Raw genomic sequence first — 25,292 nt, forward strand, 5'->3', positions numbered from 1 at the left:
CTCAAAAATAAAATAGAATAAGAATTGATTTAAGATTATATTTGTACTAAATACTGATATAACATTTAATAACAATGAAAATTGCAATACTTATTAATATCAAACTGAGGTAGCAATTAGACAATTAAATATATTATATAGCTATGTCCGGTTTATTTTGAATCAAACTGAAAACGTAAAACATCATACACATTACGTTGAACCGGATCAAATCTAATAAATGAAGGCGATGATTAATTTTCTTTACCATAACACATGAATATAACAGAAAAGACGCCAAGACATTTGAAAAAATACGATGAGAATTACAAATATAACATCAAAACTAAATACATGTACATGAATTTGGGATAGAAAAGTACCGTAAAACGTCTTATAGCAATGCGAATTCACACTCAGCAAAACAGTCACGATCGGGAATAAGTCACGTTCGGTAATAAAAAGATTAGACGACGTAATGACAAACCACAATCTAATATGTGGTAAAAATGTCCTTAGCTAGTTGGGACAAATAAAGGCAACAGTAATATTCTGCTGTCCAAAACTCGTAAATCTATGGACAAAAAAAAAAATCGGGGTAACAAACCAAAACTGAGGGAAACGTATTAAATATAAGAGGAGAACAACGACACAACATTAAAATGTAACACACACAGAAACGGACTAAGCATTAGACAAAATCCGATGAGAATAACAAATATAACATCAAAACCAAATACATGAATTTGGGATAGAAAAGTACCGTGACACGTCTAATAGTAATGTGAATTCACACTAAAATATAAGAGAAAACAAACGACACAACGTAAAAATGTTACATACACAGAAATGAACTATGATATAACAATGGCCATTTTCCTGACTTGGTACAGGACATTTTTAAAGAAAAAAATGGTGGGTTGAACTTGGTTTTGTGGCATGCCAAACAAAGTCACATCGTATGGATCAACCAATTCGTGATGGTGTCCGTAAAATTACGAAGTGTCAATTTTAATCTGTTCTCCTCATAACTTTGTTGGAGCATTTTCTGCGTAAGGAGCACACTCCTGTATATGAAGTCAGTATAGTGTACACAAGCACGAGAATAACGTATCAATTAAGATATGTAAACGCCATACGATGGGGTAGAGGGTATGTTACTGCTGAGAAATGGGAAATTGATAATTGGGAAGTTGAAATCGTCCTGTTTATCATAGATTTGCGTGTGAAGTCGTCCATGTGCGTCAATATTGAGGAAAAGATCAAGGTATGAAGCAGTCCTTCTAGTATCAGTAGTATCCTTAATTTCAAGTTCACTGGGATATATGAGATGTAAGTATTGGCTGAAATATGGGTTATTCAATGATAGAACATCATCAATATATCGGAAAGTAAAATTAAAGAATTTCGCAAGGTGCCTTTTCTTTTTGTCTTTAAGAAGGTTCTGATTAAAACATCAAATAACAAAAATAATCAGCAACACAATATCTAAGTATAATGAATCTAAATATGAATAAAATCGTCAATAGACTCATTCTTTTCATTTTTGTTTATAATAAAAGAGTTTTCCGACTGCTCTGGGTTTTTTTTTTTTTTTTTTGTTATGGCACCGTTTCTGAAGTAAACACAAATGAGATGAAAAAATTGAGGAAAATGGAGACAAAACTATTTGCATCATTCACGTTTGTGATGAGCACACTTACTTTTTTGGACCTTTTGGATTATAGCTCTTCATCTTTTATATAAGCTTTGGATTTCAAATATTTTGGCCACGAGCATCACTGAAGAGACATGTATTGTCGAAATGCGCATCTGGTGCAAGAAAATTGGTACCGTTAATTTTATTGTGTCACTAAGGAAAAACATAAGTCACATACGTTATGCACTTTTCAATATGGATATGATTTATATTTAAAAATAATTTTTATGCCGAGCAACTCACGCTGATATTCATTTTGATCCAAAGCGTCGTTCAAAATATATCTGACAATGCAAATCTAATTTGAACATCAAGCAAGATTATTTATTGATATGTGAAAATTGCTTTCAAAGGTGAGAATGGCAACACAAGAGAACGTGGTTCACATATATGATATGTCATCTGAAGCATCTCCATGTCAATCTATGTCTACAGTAAACAATAGTTGATGGTTCGCAACCTAGTTTAGTGGGTGGATATCAAAGCAAATCAGGTAGCAGTGTAACACAGAAAGTAGAGCCCAGACAGCATGCAGCTAATTTGAATGGGTTGGACAAACAGGTAATATGCCCATAATTGATTAGTTACACATTCCCGATAGAGTTAACTAGAATTCTTGAATAAATGTTTCATAATCAATAAAAGAAAAATATTGAAAGGCGAATATATGAATTTGGTCAATTTACTCAACAAATCAGTAAATTCATCTAGTGTAAAACAAATGCTTACATGGGACCAGGGGAATTGGTATTGCAACTGAGAAAAGCACACGAACCATCTAGCTCTTGGAGTAATATTGACAAAGACCTTTCGGTTTTATATATACAATATATTCAGAATCTATCGAACGTTTCATATATTACATCTCGAAGTTCAAAGCGTATAATGGAATTTATTCATCCCCTGGTACTCAGTTAGACAACGCAACACAATACACAATTAAAAGCACAGTATGTTGATATTTGAAAAATGAAATTATTGACTGAATTTATCAGTTCCAGTAGTACACAATCAGAGAACTAGCATCCTTAAGCGAGATAAAACAATCCAGAAAAATAGATAGCTTTGATATATGAAACAAAAAAGATTAATCAACTGTTCAGTTGCCATCGATACAAAACTAAATTACAAGCACACTTTTAATGCATTTTCTAAATAAAGAGTATATTTGGAATTTAAGCAAAGTTTTACCATATAAATATACTTATCATAGATACCTTGAATTAAATTGTGCTTTCCAGACGTGCGTTTCGTACACGAAAAGACTCGTCATAACTTAACCACATTACACGGTTTATTGCATACATGTCATGCTTAGAATTGGCACCATGTACAGTTAAGTGTTGTGTTTTGGTCATCCGTTTTTACAATAAGATTAATAATTATGAAGATCTTTCTCAGTTATTTCGAAAACAAAAATGTTGAATGGAATGACAAGGTCAAGATTCCCCGATGACTGGTAACTGTTCTAAGGGGTTCTGAAAAGACCCTTAGTCACATTTGCGACGATCAATCAAAGTATGGAACCATCTCTTTTCGGATCAGGGGTGCAACATTTGTGACTATATATATATATGCTTGTTTTTGTCTGAGGAATAGTCAAATAAATGGATCGTTTGAGTTTGGATTCTTTCAAAAAAAGCTAGCATTTTCCCTTTTAATCTTTTGCTATTAAATAAGATGATGTCATCTCAATATAAACAGTTCAAAGAGCTGTTACTATATTTAACATATCTTTCTTAACGAACTTGAAACAAATAATATAACAGTTACAACAGATACAGTTATTTATCCTGCAATTGGGTGCTCTACTTTACAGATACAGTCCTACAGATATCGCTATACTGTATCTGTATACTATACAGATATCGCTTTAAAGCTCCGCCCACTGCCGGACTGAGTATTGTATGAACCTGCGTGACCTCAGAATGTGTATTGCAACTCGCATTCCAATGACATATTAATTGCGAATTAACGATTACTTTTACGTGTTTTATACGTTCTGTTTGTTTGAAACATTTCTTAAGAGCAATAATAATCACACCAATTTTCTGATAACATACACACATGAACAACAGCCTTTTCTACGATGACAACTACCGATTTCAAAACTTGAATGTGCATGTTTGTGTAACAAAAACAACCATGTCAATTTCAGCATGCATGTTTAGAGAATGTCGAGTCTGAAGCGTAGAACAACTCTTACACTCCTGTTTCAAATTGGACAATGTTTCGTTATTTGTTTTTAATGTTAAGATAGATAATTATTCACCTTGAGCAATGTATTATTGTTGACAATTCAAGATTCTTTTTTTGCGAACCCGTCTTCAGCTGTGTGATTACTGTATCGTATTACTACACGGGCTTCAAGGGATTTCAAATCGAAAATAAATGCAAAACATGCTTTTTTGTGTCTTTCAAAACACAAATAATATACATAATTAATTGCACGATAAAGACAATAACGGTTTAGTGTCTTTTAATATCAGCTCTATTTGTACTCGGCTCGAAACAGGTGTTATAGCTCGCTAAAAGCTCGCATACACCTTGTTTCCTAGCCTCGTACAAATACAGCTGATATTTAAAGACACTAAACAGTTATTGTCTATGTTTGCCTCTTATCTTGACTTGCACTAGAAATTGACAAAGAAGATCGGTTGATAACACACATATACGACAAAAGGGATAATTTCAAGAATGAACTTTCCATTTCTTGGAAGTAATACTCAAGCAGCACCTGCATATGGAATACATATCTCCCAATTAAACCAGTATTCCAGAGCCTGCTTATATTTCCTACGACGATTTCCTTGATATAGGGCTGCTGAGTACAAAGAAGCTATGAAACCGAGAGTTTCAAGTGATGAAGTTGAAATCATCTCTTCGCAAATTTACGGACGCCATCACGATTTGATTGGCCATTATGAAATATCTGTTGCACAGATGACGCCGGATATGTTCCAATTGTCGTAACCATATACCAGTTTTCATTTTCTCGAATATGATATACCGAAAAACTTGTCAACGGATCTGTACATCCATGAACAACACGACGGGTGCCACATGTGTATCAGGATCAGCTAGACCTTCCAGACCACTTGAGATACCCCTGGTATTTAGATGGGTTTATGGTGTTCAGTCTTTAGGTTTTTTTGTTGCGTTGTATGTATTGTTTGTCATTTCGGTGTTGTTGTTTTTTGCGAAGGCATTTTCAGTTTGTTTTCGACTTGTGAGTTTGAATGTTCTATTGCTGTTTTTTGCCCCTCTTCCAAAAGACAATTTTATGTTACATTATTTAAGGCTGCATTTCTTTCTAACCAAAATTTTGTAAATGTTGTATTTGCGTTTGTTGTTGTTTTCTAAACGCTACGACAGTAGAAACAAATACAACGTTTTATAAGTCTTTCCTGACCCTGTTTGAACTTTCAATCAAAACATGTGCGTGCTTAGTCGTTTGCATCGTTTGTGTTAGAAAGAAATGCACCCTTACTTAGCTTGATATATAAGTGTCGTTTGTAATTTTTTACCTTTAACAACAATCAATTTTTTGTAGCTATATTTTGAATTATAAATTTTATTATTATTTTCACAATCGTTATTTTTATATTGATTTTTTTATAATATCTCAGTTTTCATGTAAATGGAAAATTAATTTATAAATAATTATATATGCACGACGAAACTCAATGTAAATATTCCATTCATTACTTCATACGCTTTAGCATACGCTGTCCACCCAACCAATGCATGGTATTTCATCATCCAAAGTTCATAATTTAAAACATTAATATAAGAATAATTGTTCGGATAGATATTTTCATTTAAGTTAAAGATTCACTGATATTAAATAAACATGGATTGTATATGTTATTCTAAATTATATTTTGTTCGGATCATTCTATCACACAATGAAAGGTAAATGCGATTTTTTATTTCAATATAAAATGTTTACAAAATCATATTATCTTACATAAGTTGATTTATTCATACATACATATACATAGAGTACATATAGCCTACTTTAAGCTACAAAAACAATGTCATTATCACCTAGAATCACATCGATAGGATATTTAAAATAAATGATATAATAACGTATTTCGATGATGAAATATTATTATAAGAACAACAGTAGTAGTATACCGTTGTTCCAATCTAATTAAAATATAGATCTTTGATTTCGTTATACTGTAGTATAATATAATTAAAATATAGATCTCTGATTTCGTTATACTGCAGTAAAACGAAATCTAATTAAAATATAGATACTACAATAACGAAATCAGAGATCTACATTTTAATTAGATTACCTTTATTCGAAAGTCATAAATCGATGAAACCGAAGGAAACATATCAACTATACAAAGAAAACAAACGGAAACAACAGGAACACCCAAGTGCAACGAAAACAAACACCAACACACATATAAACGAACTATTTAATAACAAAATCCTTCAATAATAAACATGATATATGATGTTCACTCATATCATATGTAATCACAATTATATGACGTCACTTATCACTATATAATGTGCGCTATTTTGCCATTATTCTTTATGGAATTATCATTATATTATGTGGAATTATCATTATATGACGAGGACTTGTCGTTATTTGATGGGCACTTGGCATCTTGTGATATCCACTTGACATGCGACATTTCGTTATATAATGTAATATCACAACTATATTTTATTATTTTTTACTTATTGTATGTTCTTTTCCCGATTTATATAGTTAGTTCTTATGTTGTGTTGTTACACCACTGTTCCATACTAGGAGGGGGTGTCTGCAAACATTTGTAATCCGCCACATTCTGTATGTGCCTTAGTCATGTCAGAAACCTATAAATGAGTGTTACCATACAATACGAAGGTTTTAATTTTGATTCGGTCTCCATATAACAATACAAACATAAGCTCTGAAGAGCTTTTTACCGAAAATAAAATAACATAAACAAACATTAAAACACACAACATGCAAACAAGATATATAACAGCACAGGCATATTACATGGAAAATCACTACTAAAATACATATCTAAGCAAACCATAACTGAAGTAAAACCAAAATTTAAGCACATAACATGTTAGAGCAACTTCTAAAATATGAGAAAGCTTATCTACATGCAGAACAACAGCACTTTGAACCATTCCAGGATTGTATAAGGCTTTTAAATCGAGAAAAAACTGTTTTCAGTTCTGAAATGGTCAGGTTGGCTGTTAAACTTTTCTTAGCAAACTGTGTAGTTTTCACATGTGGTATATCCAGTATATATTAATTTGATAGTAGCCGTATGTTGCTGTATATCATATTTGTTTTAGATGATTGTTTTCGAATGCATTTGAATTTAAACATATATAAATCGTACAATCAAAACTGTTGTGGATTTCATGAGATAGTAGCAATGGGCTGTGCATCGCATTATTTACAATATAAATGACCAAAGCACCGAACATAATGTCAAAACTACTGAACATAATTTGAAAACTACTGAACATAATATAAATACTACTGAACATAAAGGATTAAGCACCGAACATATTCAACAATCAACATCAGAAGACAGTCATGGCGTTCCATATAAATGCGTTGTTTATCTTATGAGAAAATAAAGTGATGCGATGTGGATCTAATTAGATACTGTAGTGATGCGTTGTAGATCTCTTAAGATGCTATAGAAATGCGTTGTGGATCTCATTAGATAATAGAGTGATGGTTTGCGAATCTAAGTAGGTAATATAGGTCTTTGGTGTAGATATTATTAGATAATATAGGGATGTGATGTAGATATTATTAGATTATATATGGATATGGTACAGATATTATTAGATAATATAGTGATGTGGTGTAGATATCATTAGATAATATAGGGATGTGGTGTAGATATCATTATATAATATAGGGATGTGGTGTAGATATCATTAGATAATATAGGGATGTGGTGTAGATGTGGTGTAGATATTATTGGATAATATAGTGATGTTGTGTAGATATCATTAGATAACATAGTGATGTGCTGTAGATATCATTAGATAATATATGGATGTGGTGAAGATATCGTTAGATAATAAAGGGATGTGGTGTAGAGATCATTAGACAATATAGTGATGTGGAAAAGATATCATTAGATACTCAAATGGTGCGTTGAACATCTCATCAAATATAATAGTGATACGTTTTAGATCTCATAAGGTAATATAGTGATGCGTTGAAGATATCATAAGATACTAGTGATTCGTTGTGAATCTCAAAAGATACTATAGTGATGTGCTGTAGATCTCATCATTTAATAAATAAAGTGAAACGCTATGGATCTAATGGATTAATATATTGATGCATTGTGGATCTCATTAAATGATATAAAGTGATGCGTTGTAGATCTCATTAGATACCAGTGATGCTTTGTGAATCGCATAAGATACTATAGAGATTTGTTTTGTATGTCATCATACAATATAGTGATACGCCGAGGATCTCATTAGATAATGTACTAATGTGTTATGAATTTCATTCGATATAGTGATGCGTTGTAGATCTCATAAGATAATATAGTGGTGCGTTCTTTATTTCCTTAGATACTATAGTGATTCGTTGTGAATCTTATTAGATACGTAATATTGCGTTGTGGATCTAACCAAAATACAGCGATGAGTTGTAAATCTCATTCGATACTAGAGTGATGCGATGAGGATTTCATAAGATACCAGTGCTGTGTTGTGAACCGCGTTAGATAAAAAAAAACTAATGCGTTGTGAATCTTTTAGATACAAAAGTGATGCGCTATTTATCTTTTTGATAGAAAAGTAATCTGTTATTGGTCTCATTAGATACTATAGTGGTATTATGTGGATCTCATAAGATAATAAAGTGATGCGTTGTGGATCACACATAATAAAGTGAAATGTTGTGGATCTCATCAGATACTACATTTGTGCGTTGCTGATATCACTAGATACGATAGAGATGCGTTGCAAATCGCATTATATACTAAAGTGATGCGTTGTGGATCTCACTAGACGCAAGTGATGCGTTGTGGATCGCACTAGATGCAAGTGATGCGTTGTGGATCTCACTGGATGCAAGTGATGCGTTAAAGATCTCACTAGACGCAAGTGATGCGTTAAAGATCTCACTAGATTCAAGACTTGAAGTGATACGTTGTGAATTGATTTAATACTATGATGATCGGTTGTGATTCTACTATTACCAGTGATTCATTGTGAATAGTGTTAGATACTAACGTGAATATCATAGATGATACATACCAGTGATGCCTTAATGCGTCGTGGACCTCATCAGATATAAGCAATTATTCAAGTAAAGTAAGTCACTTAACTGACGTTTTGTAATATAAAAAAGGTTAATCAGTTTCACCTTAGTCCTAAGATTCAGTTATAAATCTCGGGGTAAAATTTTAAGGTTAGCTTTGACCTTTGACATTACACCTTGTAAGGGAATAATCTCAAAATCCGTGATAGTAACGGAAGTCTTGAATAGTGAATAGTGAAAAATGGTAGGTCTTCAAGGAACAACTTTGTTATACTTTTACCGAAGAGATTCTATTTCTGTTTAGGCATAATCACCATTTACGGTTTCTATAAACATTATTAGCTACAACTCTTTGGACTTATGGGGTCAATTGCAATGACATCGTTTTACTAACGACAGCAGTTCTTGTCATAAATTAAAAAAAATATTGTCCTATTTTAAGGGTTGTATTGCACTCTTAATCTATCAGAGTAAATTCTACAAATGGAAAATGAAAGACCTTTCACGTTTTCTTTTAACACTTGACATTTTAAATCTTTTAAATGCCGGAGAGTTTTACGGCCAATATGTATATAGGTAGTTAAACATATATAGCGGAATATGGATTGTTAACTGGCGAAAAAAACGTCATACAATTGGGGAAATATCAAACAATTGTATGAGCATTAACTTATTTAGATTTAAATAAACTCATCATAGATACCAGGATTAAAGTTTGGTTTTTACGCTAGACGCGCGTTTCGTCTACAAAAGACTCATCAGTGACGCTCGATTAAAAAAAATAGTTAAAAAGGCCAAATAAAGTACGAAGTTGAAGAGTATTGAGGACCAAAATTCCTAAAAATTTGCCAAATAAAACTGAGGTTATCTATTCCTGAGGTAGAAAAGCCATAGTATTTCAAAAATTCAAAAATTTTATAAAGTTAATTTATAAATATGACCATATCAATGATAATAAATTCATGCCAGCACAGAAGTGCTGACTACTGGGCTGGTGATACATTCTTGGAGTTAAAACTCCACCAGCAGTAGCATCTACCCAGTGGTTGTAAATATCTCATCATAGAAACCAGGATTAGATTTAGTTTTTACGCCATACGCGCGTTTCGTCTACAAAAGACTCAACAGTGACACTCGAATAAAAAAAAAGATTTTAAAAAAAGGCCAAATAAAGTACGAAGTTGATAGATTGTGTCTATATATGTTATCTTGGTTGTTGAGGATATCTATATAGGAATACTGCATCAATTCTCTTTTGTTAATTACTAAAGCATCTACGTCATTGAATTATATTGTAAAGTTAAAACATTTTATCAATATCAAATAATCGGGGTTTTTTTTCCAATTTAATACAAGTCACTATATATTGCTTTCAAATAAAAAAGAATAATAACTATTGATTGAAATATGAGTAACATAAAGATTGTAATCTTTTCACTGGAGAAGGAAATAAGAAAGAATTTTGATTTTCTCAATGAACTTTGTTCAAGTGAATGGGTGGACAAATAGTGGCGTTATTGAAGGTGAAATTGCGTCCTTGTAGTACATTAAGTAAAACTTTTCATACTTGACCTTGAAGTAAATACTTATAAAGTAAAGAACCTGATGATGTAAATACTTAAAACATCTTAAACAATTGTTTTCACTTCCGTGAATGAATAGCTATTATAACAATTTATATCATATTTAAAATATGACCCATGCTTATATTATATATAAGCACTAACTCATCATCACCATATACCAGCTACCCTTAAGTTTTTATATCTGAATTGACATCGTTTGGTGCACATATCAATAGCATATCTATATACAAGCGTTAGCCTTTCAAAAAGCCGCTATTCGACTCTTAGCTGATGAAAATGGAAAGTGCTCTCGCTTTGTAGATTAATTCATTTACTAGAATATAGCCACGTGCATCAATCAACAAATTTTACCCCCGGATTTTACCACACACGTGAGCTAGTCACACGCTATGAAGTAGTATCGTTTAACGTTTTTGTTTACTCCAGAAGATTCGACTATTTATAGATAAAGGTTACCCGTGTAAAATCTAATTGCTAAAATAGAGAGGACAAATCCGATACTCTACGGGATTGAAGGACATTTACTTGGTTTGGATTGTCCTAACCAATCAATAAACTTTGATTATTCACGTCTCGTAATATCTTCCAATCAGGTAGCAAGAAAAATTCACGCACTAACTGTCCATCGTTCAATTCTTAATCTCGACTCCTAGGAGTCGAGAATGATATGTAGATCATACCCCAAATCAATATACAGTTATCAAACGTAAATGCATTTTAATATAGGATGTCATTAAAAAGGAGGGTCATTTTTATATAAAATTTCGCAAAATTATGACCCATATTTTGGCACATCCCCGTATACCCAATAATAGGAAGTTACCCCCCCCCCTCCCCGTGATGCTAAGTCCACGATAATATACTTGAGTATCACGTGACACCACCTTCCTACTTGCACGCGTGTCTAATTTTACATTTAAAAGGATTCCCAATCTATGTATAGAACTGAAACGTATTCTATTAGAGAAAAAAAAGGGGGGGAGGTTCAGAAATGCTGATTCCGACATGTATAATAGATATGCCATTTGACTTTTGTACACTTATAATTGTTGATGCTACTGTGACAATGTCCAGTACGGGGTGCCATCCTCCGCTATTGCTTGCAATAGCAAATCTAGTTTGTTTTGTTTTTCTTATTATATAAAACGTGAATACCTTATACCTTATTTATCAGAAATTGAACCGTACGAATATTTGACAACACGCAACTTTATTTGCATTGATTGCTTTGTGACTATTTTAAAACAATTCACGTAGCATTGCTATAGGTCAGTGCATTGAAATACCAAATTATATGCATGATGTAACTCCACTTAATCCCGGTATTTAATCGGTCTAAATAATATCGTTCATCAAATGATCCTGTCATTTAATGGTCCAATTGGTTACCTGAAATCTGATAACGATACAAATTGTTGTAAAAGTAATTTTGTCACATATACATAGGATATATGAAAAAAAATACATACTATATATCTGCGGTGCAATTTACCAGTAGTCAGTTTGGTACTGACAGGATTTATAACAAACCTTTCTAAAATTGTCTGTTTATGAATTTTAAAATTGTTAAAAACTTAGGTTTCAACTACCACAGCCAAAGTTGTTCTGATATATTTGGCTATTTTTAGATCCGTTTTGGTTATGTAGCTCTATAAGTTACTGTTTCGGTTCTTTCAAATATACAGCTTGGACCGTTTCTATTGAAGGTAAATCCAGAAAACTCATCGGAAGCATTAAATCTATAACGTGTTGTTTTCATATTTTACGGTGAATTCATTGTCAATCGTTTGGTTGCCGCTTGAATAAAATTTACTATATTGCAGATTCCTGAAAATGAAAAATAAATAAAACAAATGATAATCATTATACATAAATAAAAATTAAGAATTGTTAACAGTTGAAGGTCGTCCACCTTCAAATGAGATACCGTTGTCAAGTACGGTTTACATACACTCGCTTTAAATATACACATTATATCACAAGACTGTTCTGGTACCACATAAAAGCTTTCATTACATGGATTAAAATATGTATTGTCTGAGTAGTTCTTGCTTAAATAAGGAACAAAAAGGTATATACATTTATCTAAATTCTTAATAGAAAACGTGTCTATATGAGCAACGAAATCAATACAAAAAAAAACACAAACGACTACCAATGCATGTACCATCCTTCCTGTCATCCATTTCCAATTAAGGTAGCACAATACAAAGATTTTTTTACTTCCAATCCCCAACCTTTAAAATGCTGTAACTTTCTTAAAATTGCATATAAATTAATAAAAGAGGTATATGTAGATTGATAAAAGAATAATCTTTTAAATGAATGCAACATTTTTGTTATGCAATCATTATGTAATCAATTATTATGCAATTAGTGGCAAAATCTTGGTCAGGTCACTTAAATGAATTTAGCTCTTTCATCTCTATAGCAGCTACACAAGAAATTTGAACGTTATCTTAATCAGCACAGCAAGAGCTTCAAAAAGGTGTCTCAAATTATCGCTATCGTATTCCATTCTCTCATAAATTTGTAATTAGTGTAAACATCCTTACCACATAAAAGAAGCTAATGTATGATTAGGTGTAAAATTTGATCTATACATTCTATCCAAAATCTGAGACACTCTTTTTTTGATAATGACCCAAGGAACAACATATAATAAAATCAACCCTCTAGGGGGATCTATAAAAAAGCTAATTTCAATTAAAAGTGGAAATTTGTTGTAAAATTTTGTAGACACAGTTATCATTATAATTGATTACATAATTGTTGTATAATACTAACATTGCATTAATTTGAAAGAGTAGTCTGTTAGCTATCCATGGATACCACTATTATAAATTTTCAAGCATTAAAACGAAAGTTACAGCATTTTAAAACTGGGGAATTGGAGGCTTAAAATCTTTGTATTGTGCTACCTTAACACGACCATTTACGTCTTTCCTGGAATCCATAAAGAATATCCACCTTGTCATTCTTGAAAAATAACCCCGACTAATCACATATGTGTTGTCTCCAAAACGCCAATCATGTCACCATAATTAATAACACGGCCAATCACATATTTCTTGTCGACTATTTAAGACTGTCACGACCAATCACGAAAATCTTGTCGACCAAAAACAGTTCCCACGACCAATCAACTCTTTTTGCCACCCATAATACATATCAGCGTCTTTCCTGTCATTCATAAACGATAACAACGACACATTACGTCTTTTGGGTCTCCAAAAACAATACAGTTGCCACGACCAATCACTATGTTCCGATTCTCTTAAAGCATGCTCTTGTTCATTAAACATCGATAACACCAATATCCTTGCGACATTAACGATTCTTGAGGTCCTTAATTTAAATAAAAAAGTATTTATGTTAGAATTTCATTACATAAAAGACTATATACACTGTATGTTTTGGAAAATGGGACACATGCATAGTATAAAAACAAAGCAATTATTCTTTTAATGGTAGCCTTCATCTTTCAAATTGTCCTAAAAAATGCAAATAAATGCATGTCATTTTTCAAACCGAAACAAAACCAAAGTTTATAAAGGTTAAATGATAAGAAAACTCTTTTCCATCCACAACAATTCATTTCTTAAAAGTAGAAACTCATAAGTTAGTCAATCTGGTATAATGACTTTCCAAATAATTTGACAAAGATTTATCAAATTTAATCAGTCTGTCTTTTAAAAAATATTCTACTTTAAGTTTAAACATTATTTCGTAGTGTCAACGTACACCTTGTTGTTCTAATATAATAAATCAGCCATACAGATGTTCAAATCTTTCTTACAAATCAAACTTGCAAATTATTAAACAATACTATCAAAATTGTCAACTTATCAAAAAGTCGTTTCAGACAATAATTTTGAAATGGTTTTACGTTATTGATCCTATCAATGACAATAGCATATTTATCAAATAATTTACCATCATTGAATAAATTGTCGCCCAATCGTTGATGACTAGTCAAGGATATTCTAAGGAGACCAATGAATGATACAGTATGTTAAGGTCACTTGAGATTTATATGAATATATCATATACGATCAGCTGTTCGTGCTGTGTTGCATTTCATCAAAACTGTGTTACTGTATGGTTGCCAAACTTTATTTCAATAAAAAGTAAGTATATTTTATTTAATTTGAATTTATAACATAAGAAAATAATTCTGCAAAGCATACTGAAAATCGGTTTTATTTATTTATATCTTTATTTGAATTTGATTATACAAACGTTGAACTAAACTTCAAATTAATTTAAAAAAAAAATATTAACTAGAAAGGAGTAGGCCCGGTAAGGACCAATTTTGGCCTCATATTTCAGGTTCATCTGACGAAAGATTGTGACCACTTTTTAAACACTTAAGTGTCTATTTCATTTGAATCAAAGTTTATGTGAAATATTCTAAGTGATTTAGTCTTTAAAAACGATCCGATTCAAGCTCAAATATGAAAAATCTACCAAATATGCCGAAAAATGTCAATTTTCAGATGTTTTTTGTCAAAAATGAAAGTGGCCGCATCCGTGTTCATTCTCAAACTTTATATATGTTATGTATTATCATAAAATACAACTAGCGTTTCAAAATTATGAATGAACACGAATGCGTCCACTTTCGTTTTACACGAAAACCGTCTAAAATTTAGCTAAAATGCTAGAATTGTGAAGATTTCAGTAATTTTGCATGACTTTATGGTGCTAGTACCCGATATATGTGCATTGTATTGTCAAAAACAGCTCATATTTATGCAGCAGAAGCATTCTACTGTCCAATGAATAACTAAAAGTTAACATTTTAGCAATTTTGTAAAACTGCTATATTTTGGGGCCAAAAAGGGGTCTTACTGAACCTACTCCTTTGCAATTTTTGACAATTTATATCTAACTCATGCAAGTGCAACCGCGAATTTCCAGGTTCAGATGTTACTCGGTATTTTCTGTTAGTTTTTTGGGAAGTTTTCCATATTTTTTTTCTATTTCGTATATTCTTGGGGTATATTTTTCCCCCTATGGGTGTATTTGTTATTACATATATTCAACTATAGCTGCTTGGGATGAGCCAATGTTATGAACTATCTTATGTTGTACATGTACGTGCTCATAAATTTATTCAAATTTAAGGTATAGTGGTAGTAAAACAATAAAATAAAAACTGCATCGTATTCCATTAAGTTGCTTACATCACGTCATTTGGACTTTGGTAGTTAGTTGACTCAATTGCAATCTTGCCACATCTTCTTATCTAAAAACTAAGAATATGGAAAAATAAACGGTTAATTAAATAGAAGAACGTAATTTAATAAATAGGCGTATCTGCATATAAAATGGAAACGGGGAAAGTGTCAAAGAGATTATTATTGCATATAAAATGGAAACGGGGAAAGTGTCAAAGAGATTATTATTGCATATAAAATGGAAACGATGAAAGTGTCTAAGAGATTATTGCATATAAAATGGAAACGGGGAAAGTGTCAAAGAGATAACAATCGACCATAGAGCAGAAAACAGCCCAATATTACCAATGGGTCTTCAACACTTCACATGGCCCCTAAATAAATTGAGTACTAGGTTTTTTTAAATGGTTGCTCACTAAACTCCGTAACATATAGATGAACCAGTATACTAAATACTGCGTTGGAAACGTCAAATTGTGTACGCATCTCACAGTTTTTATCACAGTATTTTCGATTCGATATATAATTGCGCAATAGTCTCATCTAAAAAATAGCAACATTTTACAATTCTTCCTTTAAAAGTCGACTTGTTAGTCATGTTTAAGAAAAAGATAAAATGGTTGCTTTCCTTAAAATTGTTTTTTTTTAAAGTACGAGCGAAAAACAATGACTTTGATAGATTAGACTCTGAAGGCGTGCGTAGGTAATTAAATTCAGGACGATAACATGTTATAAAATATTTAATACATGTAGTTCGTACTCGACTACCTAAATGCAAAGGTTCTGTTTATAACGGCATATAAATGAATTCTCTAGAATATCTTTTGAAAGAGTCGTTTAGGTTCAACTTTTGGTAATTCAGTACATGTCATACAAACATTATTGATGATTTCAATAGTCATATAAAAAAATCTTTTACCAATAGTTCGCAGTTATGTTTGAAATTGTAAAGACGACCATTTCTTCTGTTAAGTGTATATATTAAATAGTTCTAAATTAAAAGTTTTATATATATGTATTATTTATTAATGTTTTATACAAAGCAATTAAAACTTTGATTGCATATGAATACACAAAAATATAATAGAAATTTAAATTTTATAAGTTTAAGCACTTGTTAGGGAAAAAAAAATATGGTCCAATATAAAGATATTAAAGCAAGTCAGCACAAAAAGATTTGTGTACGGCGTTCATTTAAGATGAAAATTGTATTAGTGGAAATGCGATATCAAATTATTTATGGAAGCAACTTTTAAACTCAAAGTAATAAGTTATTATACTAATTCCATGATAATTTGAAATCATTAAGGGACTGATTTGCGCTTTTATTCAAGTCCTTCGGGAAATGCAATATTCATATTCCTAATGTTATACGTATATGGCCTTATTTGTATTAACTTAACACACTAATTCACTTGAACCTGCAAACAGCGAACGTATGTACAAATATCACATACATGAATAATTTTGTTTCTATTTGAAAGTGTTCAAATAAAATATCTTGGATGTAAACAACTAAACCTTAAAGTGCCGCGTGTGAATTTAACAACTAGATAAAAACAATATATATGCATTGTCGGAAATGTAAAATGTATTTGTACTAGCTACGAAACAGGGAAAAAGCTCGTATAAACCCTCGCTTTTCGTCCGTTTTTAAAGCTTATATACAAATGTACCGTGATTTTTTTTCCGAAAAAGTAAAAATATTGTATATGTAACTTGTTGACCATATTAATAAACAATTACACAGCACTTCAATCTGTATGAAAGCTGAAAAGTCTTACTTCTAACTGACGAAAAAAGCAATGTCATCATTTTTCCCATTTCCCTTATAAAAGCGTTGCATTATAGTTATTATGTACACCGTCTAACAATATCATTAGATATAAATCCACCAATTTTCATTAAAATTGATCTTTACTATGATCATTAACTTTACGCAGCTGGTACTTAATTTATCTAACACTTTATTAAACATTTAGGAAGGATAATGCTATTATCATTAAGACAAACCATTGAGTTTGACGTTTGTTCCAAAATAAGAGCGCAGTCATCTAGCGATCATCGTCCTGTATTATTGCATGACTGAGTGTTATTTTCCTGTAGGTGTGTAGGCAGATCATTCGAGGAAAATGCACCTCTTACAACTTTAGTACTTTTTGATTATCCATATATGTTTTCCTGTACTTGTTTAACCCTTAGTGTCAACGGGTCCTAATCAGAAACTTATCAAATACTTGAATTTGAGTGTTTGAACAGTCTATTGCCTTTACATGTTATTCGGCGCTACCTATTGCTGTTGAAGACTATTGGAAATTTTACATGTAAACTTTGATGTGAAGGGAGTCTTTTATAAAAACAAATTATTTGCATCTTATCACAATCAAACAGTTTTCTGCTCTTTGGTCGGTTTTTGTCTCTTTGACACATTACCCATTTCCATTCTCAATTTGGTTAATTCCTTTTGGTTATAAAATGTCATTCTCATACATTTTGTTGGATAATTAGAATAAAAAAATGTAGATATATTAACCATTAAAAATGCAGTATTGTTCTTACTATCATTTATAACGTGGTCATAGGTTTAGAAATAGTTCATTATATTGTTTGAATGTCAAAGTAGACGCGGCAGTGTTGCTGTGAATTTTGTTAGAAATTGAAAAAAAAATTTGATGTCGGCCATGAAATAAATTAAATCCAAAGTCTAAGGCTCCTGCCTCTTCTGCACTTTTGTTATACTTGAATTTTCAAGTAAACACTTTATAACAAAATTTCTGTAAATATACTACTATTGAATAAAGTTAAGTGCCCTTTAATTTAGGTTAACTGTTATTTTTACTATAATTGTTTATTATTAGTTGAAAATATTTAATTATAAACATGGAAGGACATAGCACTTTAATATCTATGACGTTTGTTTTTGTTTATGAGTCAGTACTTCATATAAGTAACATTAATTTCAATTGAAATTTTATCTTTTTACCAAAAAGACTGCTAGTTTCATTACGCCATTTGTATTTATTTTCAGCATACGATGGATGTGTATAGAAACATATTATGTTTGTATTTGTTGGTTGTCATTACTCAGACTGTGGTGAAAGCAAGGTCCATTATTTCGAACCGAGACTTGGAAAAGCTAGAGACAGCATTGGAAACCGAAATTGATGATGGTATGTATTTTAATCTTTTTTTAAGCTAAGATTTTTATTAGATAATATCGTTCGCTTTGATGAAAATAAGAAACCACTACGTGTCGCCTTTTTAGACTACAACAACAAATATGATTTTTAGACTATCGGCTGCAACAACTCGGTAATTTCGCCATTATTTCACATTGCATTGCCAGTCTTAGGTAATTGCCTCTGAAAATTCTCTGTCTCTTGGTTAACGTGTAATAGATATGTGACAGTTGTACAAGGCTTTCGCCTTAATGTTGCAAAATGTTTGAATTTCATTCAGGAAACTTGAGGCTCCAACGTTATAACACATGGAGATGTGGTATGATTACCAATAAAATAAATATCGGGCCAGTATCAACTATAGACAATGAAAAACATGTGAATAATCACAGGACAAAGTACCTCATTCAACAAAAAGCAAAACTAACACCGTACTATAAAAAATAAAAGGTAATATGATGAAACATAGGGACTAATTCAAGAGAGAAAACTAACGGCCTGATTTATACATCAAAACTAAACGAAAACTAACTTGTATTATCTGCTTACAACAAGAGACATTTATATTATTACAGTTATCTAATGTGTGATGCAAAGCGTCTCAACTAAGTAGCTATACGTTGGGTAAATTGTTTAAATTTATTTTATATTGTATTTTTGTATTTTAGCCTTTGAAGTTTTACGGGAAATAAAACATATCAGAAATAAAGTGAAGCGTAGCAGGCGCCATTCAGAAAACAACGGCAATTCGAATGCCAGAACCAGACGGAACTATCCAAATAGAAAAACTCTTCTTGTCTTAAGATGTCAACGCTTAAAGGCGAGTGGACAATGGCCATCATTTTGTGAGCGTATTCTTGGAAATTCTGCTGGCGACAACACAGATATTATTGATTCTCCCGATTCATAATCCAACGGATCGATACATGAACCGATGGATCGATGCATGAACCGATGGATCGATACATAAACCGATGGATCATCTGTCTTTTTTTTATGGTATTGGTTAAAAGACATTAAGACAGTACAAACGGGACTAAAGTGATATTGTGTTCATACTGTGTATGTGTATGACTTGTGGCCTTGGATAACTGTATTTATCAGAATGAAAGCTGTGTATTCTTTGTCAAATATAACATTTGATGGTATGATGTAACTGTATGAGAGTGTTAATTCAAAAAATATCTTATGAATGGAATATCTTTGTGGTTCTATCACAAGGTTACGTTTGGTCATGTTTAACATTTGTAATTCCGGAATCTCGTAAATAATTATACCCGATTCAACTGTTCAAGAAAATTATAAATTATCATTTTGTATTTTTTACCCCAAATACAAATTTCGTAGTCCCAGAAATAGAAATGGAAGCTTTCTCCGGGTGCGGGAATGTCTCGCTACATTGAAGACCTGTTAGTGGCCTTCTGCTGTTGTTTTTTCTATGGTCGGGTTGTTGTCTCTTTGACACATTCCCCATTTCCATTCTCAATTTTATTCCCTTGTTTGATTAAAGGTGAAATATATTTCTTACTTTATTGCATAAAAAATAACGGACTCTTTTTACCATACATCGGTATTTGGGTATATTTCAGTCTTAGGGTTTATTAGCATCTAAATGATTTAGATTGTTCAAAGTCTGATTGCATGACAGTTGAATATTTATTGAAGATATATGTGTGTATTATCACTTCATGTTAAAGCATGTGTCTTACTATCGCTTAAATTTAGTTTATTTAACCAATACATTCTATGCAGTAATTACACCTTATGTAAGAATCCTGGATTTTGATTGGTTGATAGCCAGCGTATTTTTCACCAATTTACTGTTATCAAATGAATATGGTTCATTTTTTAACGCCGCCGGGGTATTTGCCAAAAGGATATGCCTTTTTTACCCTCTCTGCCGTGGTATTTGCCAAAAAATACTCTATCCGACTGGACGCTTGCAACGTCACGATCATCAATGCGTTTTTGAACATTAACATTCGGTGTAATTAAACAGATATATCATGTTCTTGAGGGGTATTTGCGAAAAATACCCCTCCTTAACATGATATATCTGTTGTTTTAAAACAGTTTTTTTTTACAAAGCAACACCTTATAAGAAACCTACGACTTCATCCTTTTTTGCTGTAAAACATTTCAAAACTTTTGTTGTGAAAATTAATTCCCAAATCCAGAATTATCTCCATCTTATATGAAAATTCTTTCCAAAGTTCTGAACTGGGGTCTACGCTTGATATAAGCTATGACATGTTTTTCTTTATTTTATAGCTATTTTAATGTTACATAATTAGAAGAGGGTCATTTAAGCTCTTGATGGTACTAGTATCAAACGGTATTAGAATTACTAATACTGTACATACTTAATTCTGAAACCTATAAGCACCAAAGAGCTTGTCAATAATTATTATCAATCAAGTAACCGTACATAATGACACAGCTCAATTGTATTATTTTTTTCATATTGTAATTTTAATAAACTTTTTGATTTTTTTTACCTTTCATTGATTGCTTTGCCGGTGTTGTAAATTATTAAAACTACCAAACATTTTACAAATCAGACACATCTAAATATCATTTCATTGACAGTCCGGGAAAGTGTAATCCTTGACAGGCACTGATTTGTATTTTCATCGACTTTCCGTACAAAGTTTAAACTTAACTAGTATTGAGTTGTATTATCATGGATAGCCCGGACAAAGTAAATCCTTGACGGCTACTGGTTTGTATCTTCATGGACAGTCTTGGCAAAGGGTAAAACCTTGACTGTGCTGATTTGTATGTTCATTGATGGTCCCACAGGAACTTGTCTTAGAATTTTTTCCCCAATAAATTAGGGTGTATAGGATAAAAAAAAGATTGAGACAAGTGCCTGTGGATAGTCCGAGAAAGAGTAAAATCTTGACCGGTTCTAATTGGTGTTGTCGTGGGCTGTCCGGGCAAAGTATAAAACCTTGACTTGTACTGATTCGTTATTTATGGTCTTGTTTGAGAATTGTTCACACATGTATGTAGGCATTTCACTGCATATCTATTTTTAAATAGATTTTGTATTATAACTAAGTATCTGTAGTTTTTTGAGAAATTTAAGCATGCTACATTTTTCTTAAAGGTTAATTGATATTTATTCTCTGTTTTTGTTGCCGACGGTCGATGGTTTTCTCTGCGAAATCAAGCTTTTTAAACAAGCTATCACACAAACATTATTAAAGGCCCAACGTTGACCTGTAAGTGTTCACAACTTTTCCACCGTTGGATTTTGGTGGATAGTTGTCTCACACTGCGTAGGAAATTATTACACATCTCCTGTCCCGCTTTTTCATAATTGTCTTTCGCACTAAAACATTGTAATTGCTTACCAAGTGCAAGGCTTAAAATAATCTGAAATGGTTCTTATAAGTATCACATCGTAAATAATTAGAATACCAAAAGTATGACATGATAACTACATAGTATAATTCTTTTCAAAAGAATACGATTATTTCTCAATAACAATTACCTAAATACATCAAAAGAGCAATGGAGGTACAAGCGACGTTTCCTGAACATCAATGAATATTCTCTATGATGGGCAAACATTTTTAGTTTTCCTCATGGGTATATATAGTCAATGGTCAATGTCCTATTTACTTGTATCCCCCGCCCCACACACACTTAGGAAGTAGTTATTTGTTATCAGTTATTACCATGTCAGAATACCAGCAGATTTTCAAAATCCTCCTGCCTGTCTCTTACAAATATCAAATAGTCATCACAAAAGATTACATAGAAGGGCGTGCTCAACTATCCTCAAAACGGGAAGCGTTTGTTTTTAACGACGTGCCGAACCTTCCACTTGAATAACATACAACTCCAATTGATATATGCACATTAATCGAAACCACAAACATACCTATTTAAAAAAAATCATGTTTAGTCTTTTCATGTTGACTTGATTTAAATTTTCATTTTTAACCTTGATTTTGATTATTTACTTGGTATATCTGTTACTCGATTTGATAATTTATTTGGTGTTTTTTACCTCGATATTGATAATTTACTTGGAACTCTGATTTTGATGATATACCGGTATTTTTTCACTTTGATTTTGATTATTTACTTGGTATTTTGATAGCCTCGCTACAAAGTTGTCGGGACCATATAGTTTTATGTCATTCATTTTGGTTGTGATTTACTAGTAGAAAAAAAAAAGAAACATACACACCATGCCGAATCATAATAATAAATATGCATAGGAATAATGGAATACTTGAAAAAAGTAAAATCACAAAAATACTGAACTCAGAGGAGAATCCATCGGAAAGTCCATAATCACATGGCCAAATCAAATGACAAAACACATAAAAAATGAATGGACAATAACTGTCATATTCCTGACTTGGTACAGGCATTTTCAAATGTAGAAAATGGTGGATTAAACCTGGGTTTAAAGCCCTAAACCTCTCACTTTGATGAAAGTCTCATCAAATTCCGTTATATTTACAATGATGCGTGAACTAAACAGACATAATAAATAAAATAGTCAAAATATGGGTACAGCAGACATCATCGTGTAACATCATCTGACGTCAGAAAATTTTATACGTCACATAAATAAAGGCAACTCGTAAATCCATGGACAAAAAACAAAATCGGGGTAACAAACTAAAACTTAGGAAAACGCATAAAATATAAGAGGAGAACAACGACACAACATTAAAATGTAACACACACAGAAACGGACTAAGCATTAGACAAAATCCAATGAGAATAACAAATATAACATCAAAACCAAATACATGAATTTGGGATAGAAAAGTACCGTGACATGTCTTATAGTAGTGTGAATTCACACTGAAATATAAGAGAAAACAAACGACACAACGGAACACACAACGTTAAAATGTAACACACACAGATCGAACTATAATATAACAATGGCCATATTCCTGACTTGGTACAGGACATTTTTAAAGAAAAAAATGGTGTGTTGAACCTGTTTTTTTGGCATGCCAAACCTCGCACTTTAATGGCAGTGTTACATATAACATTAAAATGACAACATAATATTACAGGACTATAATACAAACAAATAGGAGAACCTATTAGACAAAGAAACACATGAATAATAGCTAACAAAAGGCATCAGGTTTAAAATTCAATACCGCCAGAAACGCGCCTCGTCCACACAAGACTTACCAGTGACGCCCAGAAAAGTTCGAAAGTCAAAACAAGTACAAAGTTGTGCAGCACTGAGGATCAAAAGTTCAAAAAGGTTGTGCCAAAAATGGCTAGGGTTTTCTGCTTAGGATAAGAACATCCTTATTATTTAGAACAATTTATGCTATTGCAAACAGTAAATTTTATCAAATGAATATAAAAGATATACATGATAAAACTGAAGTGCTAACTAATTACAGAAAACAAAACCCGGATACATTACATAGACCAACACATAAAATAGACACACCCGACTTAGTCAAGGCCTCAACGCAAAAAGTGAAAAAAGTGACGTTCAATGTATATACGAACAATTTAAAAATTTCACATGGGCAATGTTAGCATACAGGGTTAAAAAATCAAAGTATGTAAGAATTAATTTGAGAAGTGGGCCGAGATTTAAAATAGTCCAAAAGTTATAAAGAATTTATAAGAATCCACAAATAGTTCATTCCACTACGCGATTGAATAATTTTTACGTTTGTGGTTCAACGTATTTTCTAATTCATAATAGAAATATATCATAATGACATATAATAGAACAATATCATATAATTGACGGGATCTTTTAAAGTACAGAGTCACGTTATAAGAACCAAAGAAACACAAAAAGTCGCATATACAAAACACACCAGCAAAAAATGAAAGATAATACAAACAAATTGACGGGATGTTTAAGTACCACGGCCGACACTCGGCTAACCGAGAGATAGTCGGTTAATCTATATTGAGTATGCGGCTATATCGGCGGTTGGTCTGTTAATCGGGTTGGTTATACGTCTGTTAAGAGTAAAACGCACAATTTTAATATTAAAATCTATTTAATATACAGATTTTAGGTACATTATAAGAATCAAATCAAAAAAAGAAAAGTGTCTGACAAAATGATATATATCATAGAACATTTTCCAACTGTAAAAACATTTCATAGTCTGCGCAGTTTTCAGTAAAACTAAAAGGCGTCGCGCAAGTATGTAGTATTTATGCTTATACGCATAGCAATTTTTGTAATGAAAGGCGAAAAAAACAATTTTAGATATCATTTAAAGGACACAAAATCGTACTTTGGTTCTAAAATATAAATTGAAATTAGTAAATATTTCATAATTGTAATATTACGTGAGTAATACCACGTTTTAGTGAACATTATGGGAATAAAGTCTGTTAATGGGTTGGACAATTGAAATTGTG

General features: G+C 31.9%; 1 long non-coding RNA gene across 3 annotated transcripts; it reads left to right on the top strand.

Moving 5' to 3' along the window:
* Nucleotides 1–5,497: 5,497 nt before the first annotated feature.
* On the top strand, nt 5,498–21,399 carry LOC143067627 (uncharacterized). Of its 3 annotated transcripts, XR_012975990.1 has the most exons (4): nt 5,498–5,593; nt 7,007–9,007; nt 18,752–18,893; nt 19,571–21,399. It is a non-coding gene; the product is annotated as an uncharacterized LOC143067627 (long non-coding RNA). The 3 variants fall into 3 exon arrangements; XR_012975988.1 differs by lacking the exon at nt 5,498–5,593 and having other exon boundaries at nt 5,850–9,007; XR_012975989.1 differs by lacking the exons at nt 5,498–5,593; nt 7,007–9,007 and adding an exon at nt 14,541–14,670.
* The last annotated feature ends 3,893 nt before the right edge of the window (nt 21,400–25,292 follow it).

This window comes from Mytilus galloprovincialis, chromosome 3 (assembly GCF_965363235.1).
Source record: "Mytilus galloprovincialis chromosome 3, xbMytGall1.hap1.1, whole genome shotgun sequence".
Classification (NCBI taxonomy): Eukaryota; Metazoa; Mollusca; class Bivalvia; order Mytilida; family Mytilidae; genus Mytilus; species Mytilus galloprovincialis.